The 25,662-nt window shown below is 42.7% G+C and overlaps 1 pseudogene; it reads right to left on the bottom strand.

The window, feature by feature from the left end:
* Nucleotides 1-2,226: 2,226 nt before the first annotated feature.
* Nucleotides 2,227-25,137, bottom strand: LOC106603855 (E3 ubiquitin-protein ligase RNF14-like; annotated as a pseudogene).
* Between the last annotated feature and the right edge of the window lie 525 nt (nt 25,138-25,662).

Genomic DNA, 25,662 nt, shown 5'->3' with positions numbered 1-25,662 from the left:
TATGCGGACAATACACAGCTGTACATTTCGATGAAACATAGTGAAGCCCCAAAATTGCCCTCCCTGGAAGACTGTGTTTCAGACATAAGGAAGTGGATGGCGGCAAATGTTCTACTTTTAAACTCAGACAAAACAGAGATGCTAATTCTAGGTCCCAAGAAACAAAGAGATCTTCTGTTGTATCTGACAATTAATCTTGATGGTTGTACAGTCATCTCAAATAAAACTGTGAAGGACCTCGGCGTTACTCTGGACCCCGATCTCTCTTTTGACGAACATATCAAGTATATTTCAAGGACAGCTTTTTTCCATCTTCGTAACATTTCAAAAATCAGAAACTTTCTGTCCAAAAATGATGCAGAAAAATGTATCAATGCCTTTGTCGCTTCTCGATTAGACTACTGCAATGCTCTACTTTCCAGCTACCCGGATAAAGCACTAAAACTTCAGTTAGTGCTAAACACGACTGCTAGAATCTTGACTAGAACCAAAAAATGTGATCATGTTACACCAGTGCTAGCCTCTCTACTCTGGCTTCCTGTTAAGGCTAGGGCTGATTTCAAGGTTACCGCTAACCTACAAAGCATTACATGGGCTTGCTCCTACCCCTCTTTCCGATTTGGTCCTGCCGTACATACCTACACGTACGCTACGGTCACAAGACACAGGCCTCCTTACTGTCCCTAGAATTTCTAAGCAAACAGCTAGAGGCAGGGCTTTCTCCTATAGAGCTCCATTTTTATGGAATGGTCTGCCTATCCATGTGAGAGATGCAGACTCGGTCTCAACCTTTAAGTCTTTATTTTAGACTAATCTCTTCAGTAGGTCCTATGATTGAGTGTAGTCTGGCCCAGGGGTGTGAAGGTGAACGGAAAGGCACTGGAGCAACGAACCGCCCTTGGTGTCTCTGCCTGGCCGGTTTCCCTCTCTTCACTGGGATTCTCGGCCTCTAACCCTATTACGGGGGCTGAGTCACTGGCGCTCTTCCATTCCGTCCCTATGAGGGGTGCATCACTTGAGTGGGTTGAGTCACTGACGTGATCTTCCTGTCCGGGTTGGCACCCCCCTTGGGTTCGTGCCGTGGGGGCGGTCTTCGTGGGCTATACTCGGCCTTGTCTCAGGGTAGTAGGTTGGTGATTGACGATATCCCTCTAGTGGTGTGGGGGCTGTCCCTTGGCAAAGTGGGTGGGGTTATATCCTGCCTGGTTGGCCCTGTCCGGGGGTACCGTCAGACAGGGTCGGGACACACTGTAGCCCTTTGTCTCAGCCTCCAGTATTTATGCTACAATAGTTTGTGTCAGGGGGCTAGGGTTAGTCTGTATATCTGGATTATTTCTCCTTTTTTAACCGGTGTCCGTATGCGCCCTCTAATTCTCTCTCAGGAACTGAGCCCTAGGACCATGCATCGGAACTACCTGGCCCGATGACTCCTTGCTGTCCTCAGTCCACCTGGTCGTGCTGCTGCTCCAGTTTCCACTGTTCTGCCTGCTGCTATGGAACCCTGTCCTGTTCACCGGATGTGCTACCTTGTCCCGGACCTGCTGTTTCGACTCTCTCTACCGCACCTGCTGTCTCTAACTCTGAATGATCGGCTATGAAAAGCCAACTGACATTTACTCTTGGAGATGCTGACCTGTTGCACCCTCTACAACCACTGATTATTATTATTATTTGACCCTGCTTGTCATCTATGAACATCTTGGCCATGTACTGTTATAATCTCCACCCGGCCCAGCCAGAAGAGGACTGGCCACCCCTCAGAGCCTGGTTCCTCTCTAGGTTCTGGCCTTTCTAGGGAGTTTTTCCTAGCCACTGTGCTTCTACATCTGCATTGCTTGCTGTTTGGGGTTTTATGCTGGGTTTCTGTACAGCACTTTGTAACGTCGGCTGATGTAAAAAGGGCTTTATAAATAAGTTTGATTGATAAAGACATTGGGAACGTTGTATGTGGTCAACTTTGTTCTGAAGTTCTCGGCGGACATAGAGAGATGTATAAACCATGTGATTCTATGCATAAAGTGTATAAACTGACACGAGAGGGCAAAAAAGCATCTAAAGATGAACTTAGTTGTTCTACGCATGGTCAGGCAGGCGTGAGATTACATGCGTTTAAGTACAATGTTAATAACTATGGTTTTGGGGAACAGCTTGAAGATATAAGGATGCTCCTACGAAGGTTCTAACGATTAATGTAGCCTTGAAACTATTTTGGGAAACCAGGCCATGGACAGGAAGTTGATTTGCTGTAATCACACGTTCACTGTTAATACAAAACAAACGAGGAGTCCAATCGCCATAAAACATGTATTGAGAAACATAGGAAAAAGGGCTAATCTTTTTGTACTGAAAAAATATTTAACTAAACAGTGTGTCCCATTCAAACAAATCATGTTACATGATAAATAAAGTGTACCTTTTGGTGAAAAAGTAACAAAAACATTTTTTAAAAGTGTGTCTAAAAATCCTATTCCAGCAACATAACATTAAGTATTATGTCTTGATGGCCATTGGCTGAATGTCACATTTGGCAACGCTTTATTTACCCTTCAAGTTGTTAGCTCATGGTTTGGATGGTATCCGGGAGTACACACATTCTTCCACAGATTTTAACTCATGATCAAAATAAATAGTAAAAACATCCAAAAATGTTGTTCTCTGTTCTTGATTTTAAGATTTCACCCCCAGAACACAGAATTATTTTTAAAATTGAGATTGATAAAACATGGCAACATTATCTGTTCAAATTATCTAAACTAAGCATTAGAACTGTAACCCAGCACATTAGAACCCCCTCTTCACGAGCATGCTTTCAGAAAAATACTGGCCCTGAGTATTTGACTTCTGTATGGAGTAAGGTAATGTGCCTTATCAGCTTGCAATCACTCTCTGCTTGCCAGTCAACCATTAGAAATGACTGATATATTTTGACATAGTAAATGCCTGATCAATGATGGTGATAAATGGTGTTGGCTAAATCCATATGCAGTTTGGGTAGTGAGGGTGAGAAATTGCAAACAAATGAAGCACACTGAGGTATTGCACACATCAGTCCTCTTCATCACTCAAGGCATCATCTTCATCAATATCCACACCCTGGAACAGCCTAGAAAACACCAAAGAAACACATAAGCAAAATGTCATTTTGACTAATTATGAAGTCAATAAAAAGGTTAGATAAACATTCTATGAGCATAATCCTGATTTATCATACATCTAAAATGGCCACACAGAGCCAAACATCAATGAAGCCTTCCAAAAAAGGAAGGAGACAACAACAAAGCTACTCACTGGTTGAAGCAAGGCGAGGAGGGGTTATTGAAGTGGCTGTAGGGGTTGACATGTGTGAGCTGGCCCAGACACAGCCAGCAGAAGTACTGCTTACACGAGGTACAAGTCATCTACCTTCTACACAGAGAAACCAGAGAAGATGATCAATCAAATTAACCTATAGATGGAATTTGGGGTTGTTTTAACCCCCATGATTCTATGATTGAAACTTGTCAGATCGATTATCTGGGGCCAAGTTAACCTCCCCTTCATGTTAGAAAGTCATGACCATCATAGTTAAGGAAAGAAGATAATTTTGTACCGATTCGAGTCCCCTTGCTTAAGGGGTCCGTGGTCCTCCTTGGGATAAATGTTTATGTTGAAGGACTGAGAAGCTCAGTTCTGGTGAAATTCTACTCCAAAATTAATTCAAATAAAATGATGCTGACTAAAATCTAAATTCCACTTCCAGAAATTGGCCCAATAACAATTATTTGACCATGCATATAGCTTATTCATATTCTATTTTATCAAATCTGCTATTAGCAATAAGAAATCTGCCATTAGCGATAAGAATGAATACCTGTAGCCCAAATGATGGTTATATCCACGGGGCAGACGGGTTTAGGGTCATGAAATATTGTGTGGATGAAGGGTGGGTGGGGTGCGAGTTTAATAAAGAGAAAAGAATACCTTAAAAAAAAAACATAAGTGTATAATTTTTGTTCAATTTATATCAATATGCTGCATTGATTTTTTCTTACATAATTTTCAGCTGTCTGGCAATAGTGCATAAGCCTAAACTTTAAGGCCTAACTGTACGCGCACCAAATAGCCTACACGCTAAATGCTTTTGGAAACGGGCAGAAAAAGTTAATGTCGATCCACGGAGGCAAAAAGGAAAATGTCCGAGTATACATAAAAGGACAACGTCAGAGTTGAAAATAAAGAGGGCCAAAAAAGTAATGTTTGGTAAAGATTTGGTGAAGTTGTAAAAGAGGATGATAGCAGTGCTGGTGATGTTACAGTACGTGATGGTTGTGAGGCGCTATACAAATTCGACATTCAAAGATGGGGTCTCCAAACATCAAAGGGAACTGTAGCCTACTACTGTTCAGAAGGGTTAAATGGAAACTAAAATCTAGACACCGACTGTAGGCTGTGTGTCTATAACCGCTCACATAGCCTTAATACTAACTCCTGCAGAATTAAGTATTTATTGTAGTAAAATGATACACCAAATGTAGGCAACATTTTGACTTGGGAACAGGAGTGGAGAAATATTGATTTATTTCAGCATCTTGAGAGAATGAGCAGTTAGCTAGGCCTATAGGAGGTGCCATCTATATCAGCATTATAAAATCAGATAGCATTTCAACCACAAAATAGAACTAAACCAAGCAGACCTAAAATCTTACCAGAAACATGTTGGGCCGTTTACACAGCTTTCTAATTCCTTAAACTGGTCAAACTCATTTTACACAGAAAATCTTAACTGATAGTCAGAAGTTTACATACACTTAGATTGGAGTCATTAAAACTCATTTTTCAACCACTCCACAAATTTCTTGTTAATAACAAACTATAGTTTTGGCAAGTCAGTTAGGACATCTACTTTGTGCATGACACAAGTCATTTTCCCAACAATTGTTTACAGACATTGTTTCACAATTCCAGTGGGTCAGAAGTTTACATACATGAAGTTGACTGTGCCTTTAAACAGCTTGGAAAATTCCAGAAAATGATGTCATGGCTTTAGAAGCTTCTGATAGGCTAATTGACATCATTTGAGTCAATTGGAGATGTACCTGTGGATGTATTTCAAGGCCTACCTTCAAACTCAGTGCCTCTTTGCTTGACATCATGGGCAAAGCAAAAGAAAAATCAGCCAAGACCTCAGGGGGGAGAGAAAAAAAAAAGAAAAAAAAAGGGGTAAACCTCCACAAGTCTGGTTCATCCTTGGGAGCAATTTCCAAACGCCTGAAGGTACCATGTTCATCTGTACAAACAATAGTACGCAAGTATAAACACCATGGGACCACACAGCCATCACACAGCTCAGGAAGGAGACGCATTCTGTCTCCTAGAGATGAACGTACTTTGTTGCGAAAAGTGCAAATCAATCCCAGAACAACAGCAAAAGACCTTGTGAAGATGCTGGAAGAAACAGGTACAAAAGTATCTATGGCCACAGTAAAATGAGTCCTATATCGACATAACCTGAAAGGCCGCTCAGCAAGGAAGAAGCCACTGCTCCAAAACCGCCATAAAAAAGGCAGACTACAGTTTGCAACTGCACATGGGGACAAAGATGGTACTTTTTGGAGAAATGTCCTCTGGTCTGATAAAACAAAAATAGAACTGTTTGGCCATAATGACCATCGTTATGTTTGGAGGAAAAAGGGGGATGCTTGCAAGCCGAAGAACACCACCCCAACCGTGAAGCACGGGGGTGGCAGCATCATGTTGTGGGGGTGCTTTGCTGCAGGAGGGACTGGTGCACTTCACAAAATAGATGGCATCACGAAGAAAGAAAATTACGTGGATATACTGAAGCAACATCTCAAGACATCAGTCAGGAAGTTAAAGCTTGGTCGCATATGGGTCTTCCAAATGGACAATGACCCCAAGCATACTTCCAAAGTTGTGGCAAAATGGCTTAAGGACAACAAAGTCAAGGTATTGGAGTGGCCATCACAAAGCCCTGACCTCATCCTATAGAAAATCTGAGGGCAGAACTGAAAAAGCGTGTGCGAGCAAGGAGGCCTACACTCCTGACTCAGTTACACCAGCTCTGTCAGGAGGAATGGGCCAAAATTCACCCAACTTATTGTGGGAAGCTTGTGGAAGGCAACCCAAAACGTTTGACCCAAGTTCAACAATTTAAAGGCAATGCTACCAAATACTAATTGAGTGTATGTAAACTTCTAACTCACTGGGAATGTGACGAAAGAAATAAAAGCTGAACTAAATCACTCTATTCTGACATTTCACATTCTTAAAATAAAGTGGTGATCTTAACTGACCTAAGACATGGCATTTTTACTAGGATTAAATGTCAGGAATTGTGTAAAACTGAGTTTAAATGTATTTGGCTAAGGTGTATGTAAACTTCTGACTACAACTGTGTGTGTGTGTGTGTGTGTGTGTGTGTATGTAATATATATATGCAGCTTAGAAAAATACTTTTAGGGACTTGGGAGTAATATATATATATAAAATAGACAAGTTTACTAAAAACATATCTAAAGTCAACAACAGATCCTGCACGCCCGGTGTAAAAATATCTTCCTGCCATCTCGGACTGTAGCCTACCCGACCCTAACCCACAGTCGGGACCTCAGATTTTCACTTTATCACATACAGGCATAGTCTGCATTTACCCCATTGGACACATCCTGATGTATATATTTATAATAAATGAATAACAATCATCATTATTCACTCAGTTTTGTTTTTTATTTTTGTTTCTATTACAAAAGAGCTCTGTTGGGCAGCTGAGCCTAAAAACTGGAAACTCCTAAACCACGCTGCTGGAAACTCCTAAACCACGCTGCTGGAAACTCCTAAACCACGCTGCTGGAAACTCCTAAACCACGCTGCTGGAAACTCCTAAACCACGCTGCTGGAAACTCCTAAACCACGCTGCTGGAAACTCCGGTTGTAAAACAATGCCAAACGTGCAATTGAAGGAGAAGATAAATAAACATGGTAGCAATGGAAAACTAGGACCCCGTCTTTTTTAAAAGGCTAAAACTGCTTTCAAAATAAATTTGCCAAAACTGCTTTCAAAAGTGTTCTCCCGCGATTGCATTAAGAATTGTAGTACATTGACTGCTTGTCAGAATAAATATTATTCTCGAGGTGCATGTATCTCGCATAAAAAGACAACAAGCCGACTAAGTAAATAGGTAAAATATTATACTATGGGGTTGTCTGATTTTGTTTTAACATTATATGGCAAAAATGGAAGCACTGGAAAGTTCCATTCTGAGTGATAAAGTATAGGTTTTTGAATGACTTAGCCAGAAGCTACAGTAGGCTAGACACCACGGTCTGGGATGAGCGCTGTGGTGATGTGTATTACAAACTTTCATTCCTGTCATCTGAACATCAGAGTGTCAACAATCATGCATGTCAGTTCAGTGCACACAGCGTAACAGAGAAAATTAAATATTTGAGAATACATTTATCTGGGAAAATATTTCGTAGAACAGCCATGCTTCTGTCTGTATGAGGCTGTGTCATCTCCAAGACCGCAGAGATTTTTCTTGGACATCTACAATGATCTGAAAAACTACCTCTTCAGAATCCATATGATGGAAATCTGTCACAACGACAGGACTTTTACCCCTGGGATCGGTCAAAAAGAGGGTGTTTGTATATGTCCTGTTTCACACATGTACAAGTGTGTAACCTGTACAGTGTGTGGTGTGAAACGGAAATGTGTTTTTTGCATATCAAACTCCCCTGGAGACACTCAGATAGGGGTCATGGAATGGGATCAGCCATTATTGACGGCGACCCGGGAGAAATTGGGGTTAAGTGCCTTGCTCAATAGCAAATCAACAAATGCGTTTTACCGGGGATTCGAACATTTTGGTTACTGGCCGAACGCTCTAACCGCTAGGCTACCTGCAACCCCATGTAGGAGCAACAAAACATAACTAAATAATAGTCTTCTTGTGCAGAGCGCAACATACCTGTATGTTAGTGCCACAGCGCGGGCAGCCTTTACAGTTCTCATAGAGCCAGTCGCTGCTGAAGGACTCCTCCACGGCACGCTGGATAACCCGCTTCCCAAAACGCTGCTCCATGAACTTCTTCCCCTCAGCACTGGCAGAGATATACTCATCCCTTAGGCCTCGCAGCTCATCTACATGGCAGGAGAGAGAGGTCCTTCTTAATACCAAAACCATTATTCTAACCTCCATTTAGATTGATCATCTTTAGTGCACAGCATATAACTCATTAAATTGTCAGGTAATATAATATAGACTATGTAATACAATGTACAATTATTCCCTTTACCTGCTGTGACCTTGCAGTGGGACAGGCCGTGGTATCCACATTTGCAGAGGGTGCAGAAGGCGTACTGACAGGCAGGGCAGATGCCCATGGTGGTGTCTTGCTCCACCATCACAGCCTGACAGCATGACTGGCGAGGACAGTACACCACGTCAGCCATCAGGTCCAGGCTGGACTGAAGCAGGAGACGGTCATAACGAGTAAACAACTCCTCCCCGACAAGGAGCTCGACCTGTACAAGGGGCAGTGTATTAGTCAGTGCTCATAAGAGCACCATAAGAGCTCATTATGGTCATAAGAGCTCATTTAAGAGCTGAGTCAAAAGTTACCTGTGAGGGCATAGCCAAGGAGGTGCACTTGGGCTCGGGGCAGTTAAGGCACTGAACATTGCCGTCACGGATCTGAATCTCGAAGTACTCTGTCATGCAAGCCTTGCAGTACACGTGCTGGCATTCCTTGAAGCACAGGCAGCTCGAGCCCAGCTTCTCCATGAAGCAGATGCTACAGCAGAACGCCTTGCCGTCAAACATCTTCTGCCTGTGAGCTTCGTCAAAGTCCAGTAGCTGAGGTAGGATATCAATACGGGGGTCCACCACCAGCACAGCACGGGGGTCCAGCTCCAGTTTGCCTTCCTCTCCGATTATACTCCCCGCCCGCTTCACGCCAGCCTCGCTTCTCTTCGTGTCAACCGGAGCCTTGCCTGGCGTAACAACCTCTAGCGGAGACTTGACATCCAGGAAGACAAACGCCTCCTCCTTGAGGAACTGGATCCATTTGTAGAGGACAACACAGCCCTGGTTCTCTCCCCACAGCTCATCCAGACGCTTTCAGAGAGAAGTCATCTGAGGGGTAGAAATAAGGGTTGGTCAGGAAGACAAGGGGAATGTTGTTGAAAGATGTTATTTGATTTCTTACATTGATGCATCTGCCTCACCTTGTCCCTTGACAGCCATTTGGAACTTAGTGTATAGACCGGAGATGAGGAGGAAGGGTAGTCGGCAGGAAGCTCAAAGTTAAGCACCAGAGGAGGTAGGAAAGATACGTCATATTCTGTCTGCTTGTCTCCTGACAGAAGGAAACATTCAATTTCAGGTTAATGTTGATAAAAAATATTACAAAAAGGAGTATTAATGCAGAGGAAAGGAAACACAGCCTTACCTTTGACTATCAACTTGAAATTAGGAGGAAGTTCAAGGCATAGTTGTATTTCTCCGCCTTGTGCCGATTCAGCTCTGCGAAACTCCTCTTCGTCGTAAATACTCGCTAGAACAAGCAGCTCATCCTTCTGCGCTGCCTGGTCCTCCGACATTAACATTCCTGAGAGGCAACAACAACAGTAAGACTAAACCATAGAAAGAAGAATGAATAGAACGTCGCCATTCATGTCAATGATGATGTCATGACGTTGGCCTCTTTTGGTACAGGGAGGGCAGTTGACCCCTCCCTTTTGCACCCAATCCACCCTGTGTGTAAAGGGTCGTAAAAACTCTAAAATTCCAGGAGAGTCTCTGGCCACATGGCCCATAGATAGACACAGGAAATTCTTCCAACTCATAGAATTGGAGAGCCAAGCGACATTTTGTGTTCTGGAGAAGGTATGGAAGATTGGTGAAGAATCCAGCTACGAACTGATCCGCTTGGTACAATTTTGTGATACTCAGAAGAGAGAATATAGCCATATTACCATAAAACTGTTTATATAATAGCATCATAATGGTTGTATAGAATGTATTAATAAGGATAAAGCTTTTGTAAGACATTGAGATGCTATGTACTGATGTAATGTGATAGATTTGGTTACAGAAATACAATTCTAACTCAGTCATAGGCATGCCCCCAGGGACCCATACAGGACCAGGCGTCATTTGACAAGCCTGTTCTATGGGCACTATAAAACACCCCCGGATTTACATTTCTTCAGACCAGGCCTACACTCCGTGGCCACATAGGTTCTACCATCTAATTCCTCTACTGAAAGTGAACCATACCACGTGGTTAACTTTTAGACTAATGATACCGACAGAATAAGAACAAGTCTTTGATATTAATTATTAGTCTGCAGCTAAGTAAATGATATCATCGAACGCGAAGACCAACGAAACAACCATTCTATGACGACATTAATGAATGTCGCTTTGAAAGATCCATTCTAACCGAGAGAGACTCTCCAACAGAACCGAACTCTCCAACAAAGAACGACGACACACTGAGCGTAAATATATATTGATTGCAATTGTTCCCGAATGAGTGAGCCTTCAATTGTCAATATTAATGAACTCTGTAACTTCTCAGCGGACCGTTTATGACCCATTGTTCAACAGGCCGACCTGCCTGTTTAGCCCACAAGGGCACATTCCTCTAACAATCCTTTGTGACGATAATGACTGTTTGTATGTTTTTCTGTTAATTACTTAGTGTAGTAAATAAATGATCTTAAGACAATTGATGTATGGATGATTTTAGTAAAGACTGGGTTCGTGCAGATACAACAATTTACGACGTTTGGAATGAGACTGGACTAGAGGTAAAATACACCATTTAAACCAGAAGATAATTGGCCTATACTATAATAGAATATAATATTATAGTACAGGAAAGTTATATTAGGAAAATTATAGCTTTGTAATCTGAATATTCTCCTTGGTGCCCCGATCTCCTAGTTAATTACAATTAAACGATTAATCAGTTTAATCGCGTGATAATAATTACAGGGAGCTAATTGATAAACATATCTTCCGTTTAATGGTAACCCAAAGACACGACAATGATATAATGGGTGGACTGGCGGCCATTGCGAGTGTACCCATAGGAGCAAAGCAGGAAGTTTACCTATCAATCTGTGCTGGGATTTCTTCAGTCAACCACAGATGATCCATTATATTGACCCGATACTGTAGTGGCCACTCTAACAATGAAAATAAATGTCTTCAAAAATGGAAGGCAGTCAGGAGGCAAGATTAGGTGGGACCATTTTAGCCAATGAGGTGGCAGATAGGCCTGCAACTTTAATATTCATGTTGACAAAGAGTGACTCCAAGGCCACTGAATTGATACATCTTTAAAGCTCTATGGACTTTATCCAACATGTTACTGGGCCCACCCATAACCGCAGCCATACTCTGGACCTGGTTATTACCAAGGGGCTTTCTATTGTTGATGTTGCTTTATCTGATTACCACTGTCTTTTTTACTACCTTGGTGCCCATAGCACAGGGTAATACGGAACGCATTATAAAGAAACACCATCTTATCTCTGAAGTTGCTACAGACGTCACCTATTATGCCTTCCTCTCGTGATGATTTAGTTGATAACTAATAGCAAATTAAGGGCAACCATTGATGCCATAGCTCCAGTAAAGTTGAAAAAGGCCACATCCAACCGGAGAGCGCCTTGGATGAGTGAGGAAACAAATAAATGAAAGAGAAATTACACAACGGCAGAGCAGAGGAGAAAGTCATAGTTGCAGGTCCATTATGATAGAGCAACTAGGCAAATAGAAATGTCAGACGTGCACATGTTTCTAACTTCATCACTATTAGTCAGACTAATTAGAGAGTGTTCTTCTCAACTATTGATGGCCTGATAAATTAGGGCTGGGTGATATATTGAATTAATTCAAATGTATGTTTTTGCGCGATATTACAAAATGTCTGTATTGCAAGAATCAAGGTTGTTATTTTTTGTTTTTATATCTGCTTGTTCTCATGTTGTATTTTTGGTCTAAACTCCTTTGCTCCTCTGGGCACCTTCCCATTTACACCCGAGATCTGTATATAATGACGAGATGCATATCTCCGCCCTAACAACGGGAGTCGTTGTCCCAAAGGCAGGAAGGCAGGCTTAGGTCCAAAAAAAGCCCATAGAAATGCATTGGCCTTATTTTAGACAGATTTTAGCAAGAGTGAAACCTCTCGCTGCGCCTCTTTGGCCTACACGCACCAAGCCCCTCCCCCTGCCAACAAAGTTGAGAGATCACATCTTCCTCTCTGACAAGCGGTTTCAACTAGGGCTGGGTGATATGGGCTAAAAATAAAATAAAACATGTTTCAAACTTATGGGCGATTCACAATATATATTTTTCTAAATAAGTTATATTATTTTTAAAAGAAAGGTCAAATACACTGCATTTCAACAGTCAGCAATAATCTAATGAATGCAGGGCTTGTGACGTTATACCGAGGCTAAATATAAGCCTTCCTCAACCATAAGACCCAATCATAATTTAATTATTTTATCGAAAAAATTTCACCTGCTTTTTTTGTTTTTGCAATAGTCACTAATCTGGCTGTCAAGTATGTCTCTGAAAATGGCATTTTTTGTTACAAATTTAACTAGAACCATGCATAATGCACATTCACTAATAATGACTGACTTCTTGTAGCAGGCATTAGGCTATAGAAAATGAACACAGGTCTCAACTATTTCTCAAGCCCAAGTGACTAGCCAGCTAATCTTTAGATTTCAAGTTTAGCCAACTTGGATCTATTTGCAAGCTAACAAGGTTGAATAGTTATAAAAACACACCCCTCTGTGTCTCCAACTGTTTGAAAAGCATGTTAGCCTGTCCACTTTGTGCAGATGATTTCAACAAGTGGTCTACCTTATTTCTTAGAATGAGAACGAGTTGCCAATTCCTTATAGAATTGTGTTTCATGCTTATTGCACATTTATAAAAACACAGACTAGACAGCTAGTATAACAACCTTTGGCTAAAATGCTGCTAGCAGTACGTGGTACCCCAATGCTGCGAGTGACACACTGAGAATTCATTTTCCCAGAATCAATGTTCATTGCTCTACCAACTGTGGCTCAGTTGGTAGAGCATGGTGTGTGCAACGCCAGGGTTGTGGGTTCGATTCCCATGGGGGGCCAGTACAAAAAAAAAAAAATGCATGAAATGAAATGTATGTATTCACTACTGTAAGTCGCTCTGGATAAGAGCGTCTGCTAAAATGTAAAAATGTAATTAATACTTGTTTTAGTAGTGTCTGCTCTGCACACAATTTGAGTAGTTGAGACCTAAAAAGGTTATCATTAGAAAAGTTTACTTATCCTTTATCACACTAAAATAATGTCTCAATGTGTTAGTGTCTATGTGACAGATTCTGTTGGACCAAAGCGGGAAGGCAAGCGAGTTGAAAGTAAATATTTCAGCTTTTGTTTTCATATAGTTTTGTTGTTTTTTTTTCGTTTTTTCCTGTGATGCAAATTGCATTTCATGTATGAAATGTTCTGTATAAATAAAGCTTGATTTTATAGCTTACTTCTTGTTTGCATCCTGACTGCCCCTCAGTCCTACCAATCATTATTAGAGCCAACACAGTAAGGGAGAGAAACAATCAAATAGTTTCAGAGAGAGGATCAAACGATGTGTTCTCTCTCTAGGTATATAGCTAGAGCTCAAAATTAACTGGCGTCCCGTCGTCCATGGATAAACAAAATATGTCCGACGGTTCAGACTGTGGGAATGTTCTGGAACGATATTACGAATTGTGCTGAACTATCGCCTACAAAAACACCCTGAGAGAGACAGAGACAGCTGCATGTGAGCTTTCACATTTTTCAACATATTTTTTACAAAAGGATAGATTTGGAGTTAGATAAACTTGGATTTTTCAGCAGGTACATATCCAGGATGCTACCCTCCAGATCAAAACTCCAAACCTACAACCTAATTTTGACCAAATTAACCAGAGATTACTTTTGCCAAGGTTTCCTTTTTCCAAGCTATACGGAGGGTGCTCTAGCAAACAAACAGCAGAGACCTGAGGACACCAACCAACCTGGAACTGAGTAAATAGTGTTCAGTCTGATGGTATTTTGAAAGCCAAGAAGAAAAAAAAATAAAGTACATTACAATAATATTTTACTTTACGGGGACTGAATGCTGAGTTAAGGCTCCAAGGACAGACCATATACAAATTCAATTAATACTAAGGTGTGAAGTAAAAGGTGTCGAGGCCTTTGGGCCCATGTGGCAGGAGTCTTTGAAGCGTCCTCTGAAGCCCCCTCCTGCTGATCAAAGACCATTCACTGGCATTTTCTACAAGAAATCTGCCTCCAGAAATAAAAGCTTCTCCCAAGTGGGTGTGACACTTACTCCCATGCCTGCTGCTTGGATGCCACCTGGCGATCCGTTCACCGTCTGCCCTGGCCTGTCTCCCCCTGTCTGGTACAGGTACCCCCACCACACACCCCTCTCTCCCGAGCTGTCGCTCGCCTCCAGCACACACGCACTGTTGGGGCGAGATAGATAGATACACATATTTTTTTTTCTTGTGCATTTTGCCTCATGACTCCTGCATACGTTGTTGACTACAAACTTTCTTACCCAACCGTGGGACAGACTGTTTGTTCCCACACTTGGGACTGACTATTGGTTACACAGACTTTTGGCCTCCCATCCTATTCTAACCACCTATCGCCAGCTTTGTATTCAAATCAAACTTTGTCACGTGCCGAATACAACAAGTATAGACTTTACCGTGAAATGCTTACTTACAAAGCCCTTAACTCTTCTTGAACTGCACTGTTGGTTAAGAAAATATTTACCAAGTAGACTAAAATAAAAAGTAATAATAAAAAAAGTAACAATGAGGTTATATAAAAAGGGGGCACCAGTACCGAGTCAGTGTGCGGGGGTACAGGTTAGTTGAGATAATTTGTACATGTAGGTAGTGGTGAAGTGACTATGTATAGATAATAAACAGCGAGCAGCAGCAGTGTACTAAAGGGGGGAGGTCAACGTAAATTGTCCGATGGTGATTTTATTAATTGTTCAGAAATCTTATGGCTTGGGGGTAGAAGCTGTTAAGGAGCCATGTGGTCCTAGACTTGGCGCTCCGGTACCGCTTGCCGTGCGGTAGCAGAGGAAACTGTCTAACTTGGGTGACTGGAGCCTGACACCGCCTATTATACATGTCCTGGACAGCAGGAAGCTTGGCCCCAGTGATGTACTGGGCCATTTGCACTACCTTCTGAAGCGCCTTACGGTCAAATGCCGAACAGTTACCATCCCAGGAGATGCATCCGGTAAGGATGCTCTTGATAGTGCAGCTGTAGAACTTTGAGGATCTGGGGACCCGGTCTTGGTATGTTTGGACCATGATAGTTTGTTGGTGATGTAGTCACCAAGGAACTTGAAGCTCTCGACCCGCCGTCAATGTTGAATGGGGGCCTGTTCGGCCCGCCTTTTCCTATAGTCCACGATCAGCTCCTTAGTCTTGCTCACATTGAGGGAGAGGTTGTTGTCCTGGCACCACACTGCCAGTTCTTTGACCTCCTCCCTATAGGCCGTCTCATCGTTTTCGGTGATGAGGCCTACCACTATTGTGTCTGCAGCAAACTTAATGATGGTGTAGGAGTCGTGATTGGCCACGCAGTCCTGGCTGAACAGGGAGTACAGGAGGGGACTAAGTACACACCCCTGAGGGGACCCTGTGTTAAGGATCAGTTTGGCAGACGTGTTGTTGCCTACTCTTACCACCTGGGGGCGGTCCGTCAGGAAGTCCAGGATCCAGTTGCAGAGGGAGGTGTTTAGTCCCAGAGTCCTTAGCGATGAGCTTTGAGGGTACTATGGTGTTGAACGCTGAGCTGTAGTCAATGAACAGCATTCTCACATAGGTGTTCCCTTTGTCCAGTTGAGAAAGGGCAGTGTGGAGTGTGATTTCGTCATCTGTGGATCTGTTGGGGCGGTATGCGAATTGGAGTGGGTCTAGGGTATCCGGAAGGATGCTGTTGATGTGAGCCATGACCAACCTTTCAAAGCACCTCATTGCTACCGACGTGAGAGCCACTGGGCGGTAATCATTTAGGCAGGTTACCTTTGCTTCCTTGGGCACAGGGACTATGGTGGTCTGCTTGAAACATGTAGGTATTACAGACTCAGCCAGGGAGAGGTTGAAAATGTCAGTGACGACACTTGCCAGTTGCTCCGCGCATGCTTTGAGTACACGTCCTGGTAATCCATCTGGCCCAGTGGCTTTGTGAATGTTGACCTGTTTAAAGGTTTTGTTCACGTCGGCTACCGATAGCGTTCATGTTACCTGATGAAAATGCTGTACAATATGATCTTGTTGCCATCTGATGCACATTCAGATGTCATAAATCAGCACTGCAGAGCTCTCCCTGTCCTATGCCGTGCCTTGATTGCATATTGTTTATGATATCTGGAAATGTGCATGTACACCCTGGCCCATCTACTGTTGCTAGCCCCAATTCTGACATCTGCTTCACGGATTTCTGCTTTCGTAAAAGCCTGGGTTTTCTGCACGTTAACACTAGAAGCTTATTACCTAAAATAGATCAACTGAAAGTGTGGGTTCACAGCTCCAATCCAGATGTGTATGTCATTACTGAGACGTGGTTAAGGAAGAGTGTTTTGACTACTGATGTTAACCTTTTTCGGGAAGACTGATCTTCCAAAGGTGGGGGAGCGGCAGTATTTACCAAGGATCACCTTCAGTGCTCGGTTGTCTCCACCAAGTCTGTCCCCAATTTGTTTTACTGGTTTTAAGCAATAAATGTTCAAATAGAACTTTGTTGACTGTTGCTGGGTGCTATCGTCCTCCATCAGCACCGGCATGTACCCTACCTGCCCTAAGCTCTCTCCTGGCCCCTTACACTAAGTCTGAATTTGTCCTGCTAGGTGACCTAAACTGGGACATGCTTAACAATCCCACAATGTATGACTCCAAACACACAGAAAAGGCTACTCTCCTTGATGTTATCCTCACAAATAATCCTGATCGGTCATTACAGAACACCAGACTGATACCTTAGTGATCACTGTTGCACAGCCTGTGTTCGTAATGGCTGCGCAGTGAAACGGCCTGTCCTGATTTGTCATAGACGCTTGCTAAAAAAAAAAACTTTCATGAGCAAGCCTCTAAAATGGTATAGAATCAGCTTGATCCCCTCTGTCGAAGACGCTTGGACCTTTTTAAAAAATATATATTTTCAACAAACACGCCCCCATAAAGAGAATGAGATTTTTTTTTAACGGTTCAGCCCCTGGTTCGACCATGATCTTGCAGAGTTACTCCACCTCAAGAATTGCATTTGGCGAAAGGCTCGGCACATACATACTCAGGCTGACTGGCTCTCGTTCAGGCAAATGAGAAATAAGTGCACTCAGGCTATCTGGAAGGCCAAAGTTAGTTACTTTAAGGAGCAGTTCTCTCTGTGTGGGTCTAACCCCAAGAAGTTCTGGAAAACGGTTAAAGACCTGGAGAATAAACCCTCACAGCTGCCCATGTCCCTTAATGTTGATGTGGTTGTTACTGACAAGAAGCACATGGCTGAGCTCTTTAATCACCACTTCATTAAGTCAGGATTCTTATTTGACTCAGCAATGCCTCCTTGCTTGACCAACGTTTCCTCATCTCTAACCACTTCTAATGTGACTATCCCTGATACTTCTCCCTCTTTCCCTTGCTACAAAGTTTATCCCTGCAGGAAGTCACTGAGTCCGAGGTGCTAAAGGAGCTCCTTAAACTTGACCCCCCAAAAAAAACCACCTGGGTCAGATGGTTTAGACCTTTTCTTTAAGGTTGCTGCCCCCATCATCACCAAGCCTCTCTCCTTTCTGGGGAGGTTCCCATTGCTTGGAAGTAAGTCACGGTTCAACCTTTAAAAAAAAAAAGGGGCTTCGTTCAAAGAAAGTTGACGAGCTCAAGTCTGTATTGAAAGCACAGCAGTCACTTTTTACCAAACCAACAGCTAAAATAAGGCTGCAACAGAGGCATCCTTCCGTGTCAGCCATATCTTGGCTAAACATAAGAAACTGTTCACCGATGGAGAGCTATACAAGGACATTTACAACGAGTTTAAACGTTATGGGCATGAAAACAGCATTCCCATTCATAAGCTGGTAGCGATCACTACAGACGGGGCACCGGCAATGCGTGGGGTGCAGTCGGGCTTCGTTGCACTGTGCTGCCGTGATCCCGATTTCTTGAACTATCACTGTGTGATCCATCAGCAAGCACTAGTTAGTAAGGTAGTGGACTTGTCTCATGTCATGACACCGCTTGTTTAAATCTTTATTAGATGAGCTTGATGCCGCATATGGGGACTTGATTCTCCACGCTTGCGTAAGGTAGTTGAGTCGTGGGGAAAGTACTGCAGCGATTTGTTGACTTGCTGCCCGAGATCAAATAATTTCTGGAGTCATGAAATGAGGAGCATGATGAACTGTGATGATGCATGACTGCTAGACTTTGGTTTCCTCACGGACATAACAGCAAAACTGAACGAGCTCTACTATGAGCTTCAGGGAAAAGACAAAGACGTGTCACACATGATCAGCGCTGTCAATGCCTTTAAGGCCAAGGTGGTGGTGTGGGCCTTTCAGCTGAGGAATGGAAGGCTGGTGCACTTCCCAAACCTGGAGAAAAGGTCGCAAAACATCAGAAACAAAGATACTTTTCTCCCGCAAGAATTCTGTGCCTACCTGAAGAAACTGGCATCTGAATTCAACAGGCATTTTCAGGACTTAAATGACATGACAGGGGAGGTTGTTGCATTTATCTTAAACCCTTTCCTCTCCATTGAGATTAAGGAGGTGTCCGCCAAATTCCAGCAAGTATTTGCTTCACCAATCGGAGTTGACATGGAGATAATTGAATTGCAAAATGACATCGAGTTGAAAGCATGTTCAAGAGACAGTGACTTTTGGGGTCTTGTAAACACTGAAAAGTTTCCCTTCCTTTAATCCTGCACACTTAAGGCGAAGGTCTACTTTGGATCAACATCTGTGAGATGGCCTTTTCACAAATTAAAATAATCAAGTCAAAGAACAGGTCTTGTCTAACTAATTAGACATCTCACAGACAGTGTCAGACTTGCTGTGTCAAACTATGAGCCAGACTACAGAGCTGATAGTGTGCAATCACAGCCATCACATGGAATGTGTGTGTGGGGAGGGGATGGGGATCTCATCCACAGCCATCAGAGTGAGTGAGTATTGCCAGTTTGAAATCTGTTGTAGGCTCTATTGTTAACAAGGGGATATGATCTGCGTTGCGTGTTGTTCAAAAAGGGAAAGTGAAACACTACATGAGTGGCTTAAGCCTGTAATTGACTGATTGAGGTTATATGAATGGTGAATGAGTAATAGGCCTGTGGAAATATTGAAAAATGTAATATGACTGTTATAAAATGTTGAATGATAGTTGCACTCCTGATTATACTATTTGTATAATCAAATGAATACTTTGACTGACAGGTAACAAAATAAAGAATGTCAAAGTGGAACTACATTGTGGCCTTGTTTTTTCGTCTTTTTTTGCAAATGGTAGATCTTGGTTTACATTTGGACTTGGGATGTGACCTTAGGCTTGGAAAGGTTGGTGATCACTGCGGTAGACCATTCCATTCTTGTGGGCCAGCTGAGGAGTACTAGTGTCTCTGAGGGTCCTTTGGCCTGGTTTGCTAACTACCCCTCTCAAAGAGTGCAGTGTATAAAGTTAGAAAATTGCTGTCTCAGCCACTGCCTGTCACCAATGGAGTACACCAAGGCTCGATCCTAGGCCCCACGCTCTTCTCAATTTACATCAACAACATAGCTCAGGCAGTAGGACGCTCTCTCATCCATTTATATGCAGATGATACAGTAATACTCAGCTGGCCCCTCCCCGGATTTCGTGTTAAATCCTCTAAAACAATGACCATTTGATCTGAACGAACCATGCCTCAAGTGTCAACATAGTCAAGCCTTTAGACGTTAATTATCCTACATTATAATTGTCAAACATTACTGGCTTTTAGCCAATATTTAAGTAATTAAAAGTCTCGTTATAGTTCGGCTACATTCTCTGGCACATCCCTCATGTCAGTTAGCGTCGGTGTGAACATGAGGCTGTAATCAACATGCATCATTACAACAGGTGGGTCCAATCTTGATTGGTTAAAAACAACATTCCAGCCGGTGTCTAATCCACAAGTTGACACCAGCTAAATCTAATGTTAAAAATGCCTATTTACTCTGCTCCATCTGACTGTGCAATCCACTGTCTCATCAGCCCAGCCAGGCAACTTATAAGCTTGATCTCCATTATAAAAAGCATCTAGACATCTCACATTTCTTTTAGACTAACATTTTGTTTTCAACAGCGGAGATTTGTATAAATAAGTCTCTCTGACATTTGCGACACTGTTTCAATATTCAAATTCAATCTCCTGCTGTCCCATTGTAACGAACGTGTTGGGAGTCAGAACGAGACAGCGTTTCTCAGCCAGTCCAACGTGTTGGGAGTCAGAACGAGACAGCGTTTCTCAGCCAGTCCAACGTGTTGGGAGTCAGAACGAGACAGCGTTTCTCAGCCAGTCCAACGTGTTGGGAGTCAGAACGAGACAGCGTTTCTCAGCCAGTCCAACGTGTTGGGAGTCAGAACGAGACAGCGTTTCTCAGCCAGTCCAACGTGTTGGGAGTCAGAACGAGACAGCGTTTCTCAGCCAGTCCAACGTGTTGGGAGTCAGAACGAGACAGCGTTTCTCAGCCAGTCCAACGTGTTGGGAGTCAGAACGAGACAGCGTTTCTCAGCCAGTCCAACGTGTTGGGAGTCAGAACGAGACAGCGTTTCTCAGCCAGTCCAACGTGTTGGGAGTCAGAACGAGACAGCGTTTCTCAGCCAGTCGAACGTGTTGGGAGTCAGAACGAGACAGCGTTTCTCAGCCAGTCGAACGTGTTGGGAGTCAGAACGAGACAGCGTTTCTCAGCCAGTCGAACGTGTTGGGAGTCAGAACGAGACAGCGTTTCTCAGCCAGTCGAAATCATGAATCAGCTGGCAAAATTTTTATGGATATATAAAAATAAAATGTAAAAAGTCAATTTAAAAAAAAGGTACAATGAAACGCAGCTAGTTTGCAGTCTTTCTAGCTTCAGTTTGAAGTGATTGTATAACTGTAGCTGTGTTAGTTGGCTAGCTCCTCTGAACAACAGTGTCCTGACGAGTGAGCACATTTTCTATTCCAGGTAAAATCGCGCCTCATTAGCTCACTGTTATGGATGTATCCAAATAAATGTCAGTAGAAAACAGCTTAAACAAATGCAGCTACTTTGCTGTTATTCTGGCTGTACTTTTTGACATGACTAAGTTAACTGTAGTTGGCTAGCCAGCAAGCAAGGGATAAGAACATTGCCAGCCAGTATGGCAATGGAATATTAAGAACGAACGACTGGGTCACGTCCATAGATAGAGAACAAACGACTGGGTTGTGTCTCTAGCAACCATAAATGTGTGACGGGACTATATCTTGTGGAAGGATGAAATAATATGAAAATTTGTCGCCAGTCATCACTTGAATATGTTGGTAACCCATTGTATAAAATTGATAATGCCCTCAAAGCCGGTGTTTGGAGGATATACTGGCACGGTTTTCGTGCCCTCGACTTCGTCTCGGGCCTAACACCCTTGACAATATTTCCTCCAAACTCCGGCTTCTCTGGCATTATCACTTAAATAACTTTGGCTATAATTTTACATGTAGGCTAATTATGTAATTATGCAAAATAGATAAAAATATTATTCCAATGTTGGCATTTTTAGAAGCAGTAAATTAAAATGTGAATTTCTGACTCAGTTGACAGCACCATTAATCTTTGTCAGTAGTAGGCCATTCTTATTTGCCTTTTAAATCACCAAGAATGACCTCAGTCCTATGAGTAGACCCATGTTAGCATATCAAAAAAAAACTTTGGGACGGTGACGAAAAAAAGTTAGTCTCGAGCCCTGTATGTAGCAAGCTAGCTAGCTAACATTGGCGATCAAGTTTAAGTCAGGAGAGAGTGGCGCGCAGAGGCAAGGCCAGAGAGGAACCAATTAACTCCATTACTAACAAATTATTGATTGATTAATAGTAAAATAAAAATGAACTCTTGATGGATCTCCTCACTCTCCTTCCCAGTGGGATGGATGGCAGTTAACCTGTTAGGGCTAGGGGGCAGTATTGACACGGCTGGATAAAAAAACATACCCGATTTAATCTGGTTACTACTCCTGCCCAGTAACTAGAATATGCATATAATTATTGGCTTTGGATAGAAAACACCCTAAAGTTTCTAAAACTGTTTGAATGGTGTCTGTGAGTATAACAGAAATCCTATGGCAGGCCAAAACCTGAAGATTTCAAGCAGGAAGTGGCCTGTCTGAGAAGTAGTGTTTCATCTTGGCTCTTTTTATTGAAGACTCAGGATCTGTGCAATAACGTGACACTTCCTACGTCTTCCATAGGGTCTCTAAGCCCGGGAAAAGTTGAACGATATCGAGGCAGGCTCTGGCTGAAACACTTTATCGCTTTTGGCAAGTGGCCACTCAGAGTACTATGGGCTTAGGCGTGTGCCCGCTTTGACCGAATGCTTTCTTTTCCTTTGTCTGTTTATCTAAACGCAGATTCCCGGTCGGAATATTATCGCTTTTTTATGAGAAAAATTGCATAAAAATGGATTTTAAACAGTGGTTGACATGCTTCGAAGTACGGTAATGGAATATTTAGAATTCTTTTGTCACGAATTGCGCCATGCTCGTCACCCTTATTTAGCCTTTAGGATAGTGTCTAGAACGCACGAACAAACCGCCGCTGTTTGGATATAACGATGGATTATTTTGGACCAAACCAACATTTGTTATTGAAGTAGAAGTCCTGGGAGTGCATTCTGACGAAGACAACAAAGGTAATAACATTTTTCTTATAGTAAATCTGACTTTGATGAGTGCTAAACCTGCTGGGTGTCTAAATAGCTAGCCCTGTGATGCCGGGCTATCTACTGAGAATATTGCAAAATGTGCTTTCACCGAAAAGCTATTTTAAAATCGGACATATCGAGTGCATAGAGGAGTTCTGTATCTATAATTCTTAAAATAATTGTTATGCTTTTTGTGAACGTTTATCGTGAGTAATTTAGTAAATTCACCGGCAGTGTTCGGTGGGAATGCTAGTCACATGCTAATGTAAAAAAGCTGTTTTTTGATATAAATATGAACTTGATTGAACAAAACATGCATGTATTGTATAACATAATGTCCTAGGGTTGTCATCTGATGAAGATCATCAAAGGTTAGTTAGTGCTACATTTAGCTGTGGTTTGGGTTTATGTGACATTATATGCTAGCTTGAAAAATGGGTGTCTGATTATTTCTGGCTCGGTACTCTGCTGACATAATCTAATGTTTTGCTTTCGTTGTAAAGCCTTTTTGAAATCGGACAGTGTGGTTAGATTAATGAGAGTCTTATCTTTAAAATGGTGTAAAATAGTCATATTTTTGAAAAATTGAAGTAATATCATATCTAAGGTATTTGAATAACGCGCCACAGGATTCAACTGGCTGTTGAGTAGGTGGGACGCAAGCGTCCCACCTAGCCCATAGAGGTTAATGCTGCTGAGGGGACGTCGGATCATAATAATGGTTGGAATGGAGCAAATGGGTTTGATACCATTCCACCAACGCCGCTCCAGCCATTACCATGAGCCCATCCTCCCCAATTATGGTGCCACCAACCTCCTGTGGATAACTCGGACATCAGGCTGCAGCCACACATTAATTGCCATTTTTCTGAAACAGCCTCTGACTGACAACCTGTTTATATGCTAATTTTGGGGACTTTAAACCGATTAATTGTTACTAAAGGTTAATAAAATAGTGCTACTTCTTGAAAGAAAGTCACTTTGCAATCAGCAAAAAAATATGTTGTAGCTTTAAGGGTTAACCAGAGTGTTTCCAGAATAGCACTGTGGTGAAGCTGTCTGTAGGTCATGGTGGTTGGAACAGAGAAAAAAAGAAACCCAGCTAGTGGGGATGAGGACTCACCCTCTGCACACACCTGTTGGTTTTATGTAGAGCTGAGGGGGTGACCCAAAAATAATGCCTATTAAGTGGCCTATTTGTTCCTCAAAACCACCACTGGCCATAGAAGGGATTTGCCAATTTGAGATTTAAAGCAGAACATCTAAATATTGCATTTTGTTTATACCACCTTTGTGAATTTGACAGTATACTAACAGCAAAATCAGAACAATGCATATCAAGGCACTTACCCAGCTAAAGTTATATTAAATGTTATTGGTCACATACACATGGTTAGCAGATGTTAATGCGAGTGTAGCGAAATGCTTGTGCTTCTAGTTCCGACAGTGCAGTAAATATCTAACAATTCCCCATCAACTACCGAATACACACAAATCTAAAGGGATGGAATAAGAATATGTACACACACGGATAAGCGATGGCCGAGCGGCATAGGCAAGATGCAATAGCTGGTATAAGACAGTGTATATACACACTACTCATCTCATATGTAAGATATGTACACATTATTAAAGTGGCATTGTTTAAAGAGACAAGTGAGTCTACGTAGGCAGCAGCCTCTCTGAGATAGTGATTGATGTTTAGCAGTCTGATGGCCTTGAGATAGAAAAATAGTTTCTATCTCTGTCCCAGCTTTGATGCACCTGTACTGACCTCGCCTTCTGGATGATAGCGGTGTGAACAGGCAGTGGCTCGGGTGGTTGTTGTCCTTGATCTTTTTGGCCTTCCTGTGACATAGGGTGCTGTAGGTGTCATGGAGGTCAGGTAATTTTCCCCCGGTGATGCGTTGGGCAGACCGCACCACCCTCTGGAGAGTCCTGTGGTTGGTGGATGGTGCAGTTGACGTACCATGCAGCGATACAGCCCGATAGGATGCTCTCAATTGTGCATCTGTAAGAGTTTGTCAGGGTTTTAGGTGACAAGCCAAATTTATTCAGCCTGCTGAGGTTGAAGAGGCACTGTTGCGCCTTCACCACGCTGTCTGTGAGAGTGAACCATTTCAGATTGTCCGTAACGTGTGTGCCGAGAAACTAAAAAAAAAAAAAAAGGGAAGAAAAAATACAAATGTTCCACCTTGTCCACTACTGTCCCGTCGATGTGGATGGGGGGGGGGGGCTCCCTCTGCTGTTTCCCGAAGTCCACGATCATCTGTTTTGTTGACATTGAGTGGGAGGTTGTTTTCCTGACACCACACTCCGAGTGCCCTCACCGCCTCCCTGTAGGCTGTCTTGTCGTTGTTGGTAATCAAGCCCACTACTGGTGTGTCGTCTGCAAACTTGATGATTGAGTTGGAGGCGTGCATGGCCACGCAGTCATGGGTGAACAGAGAGTACAGGAGGGGGCTGAGCACACACCCTTGTGGGGCCCCAGTGTTGAGGGTCAGCAAAGTGGAGATGTTTCCTACCTTCACCAACTGGGGGCAGCCCATCAGAAAGTCCAGGACCCAAATGCACAAGGCGAGGTTGCGACCCAGGGCCTCCAGCTTAATGATGAACTTGGATGGTACTATGGTGTTGAATACTTATGTAAGAATGCTGTACATTGACTACAGCTCAGCAT

The sequence above is a fragment of the Salmo salar genome, chromosome ssa04 (assembly GCF_905237065.1).
Source record: "Salmo salar chromosome ssa04, Ssal_v3.1, whole genome shotgun sequence".
Taxonomy (NCBI): domain Eukaryota; kingdom Metazoa; phylum Chordata; class Actinopteri; order Salmoniformes; family Salmonidae; genus Salmo; species Salmo salar.
Note: the sequence above shows the minus strand (reverse complement) of the source record. Positions and strands in the feature narration are given on the sequence as shown.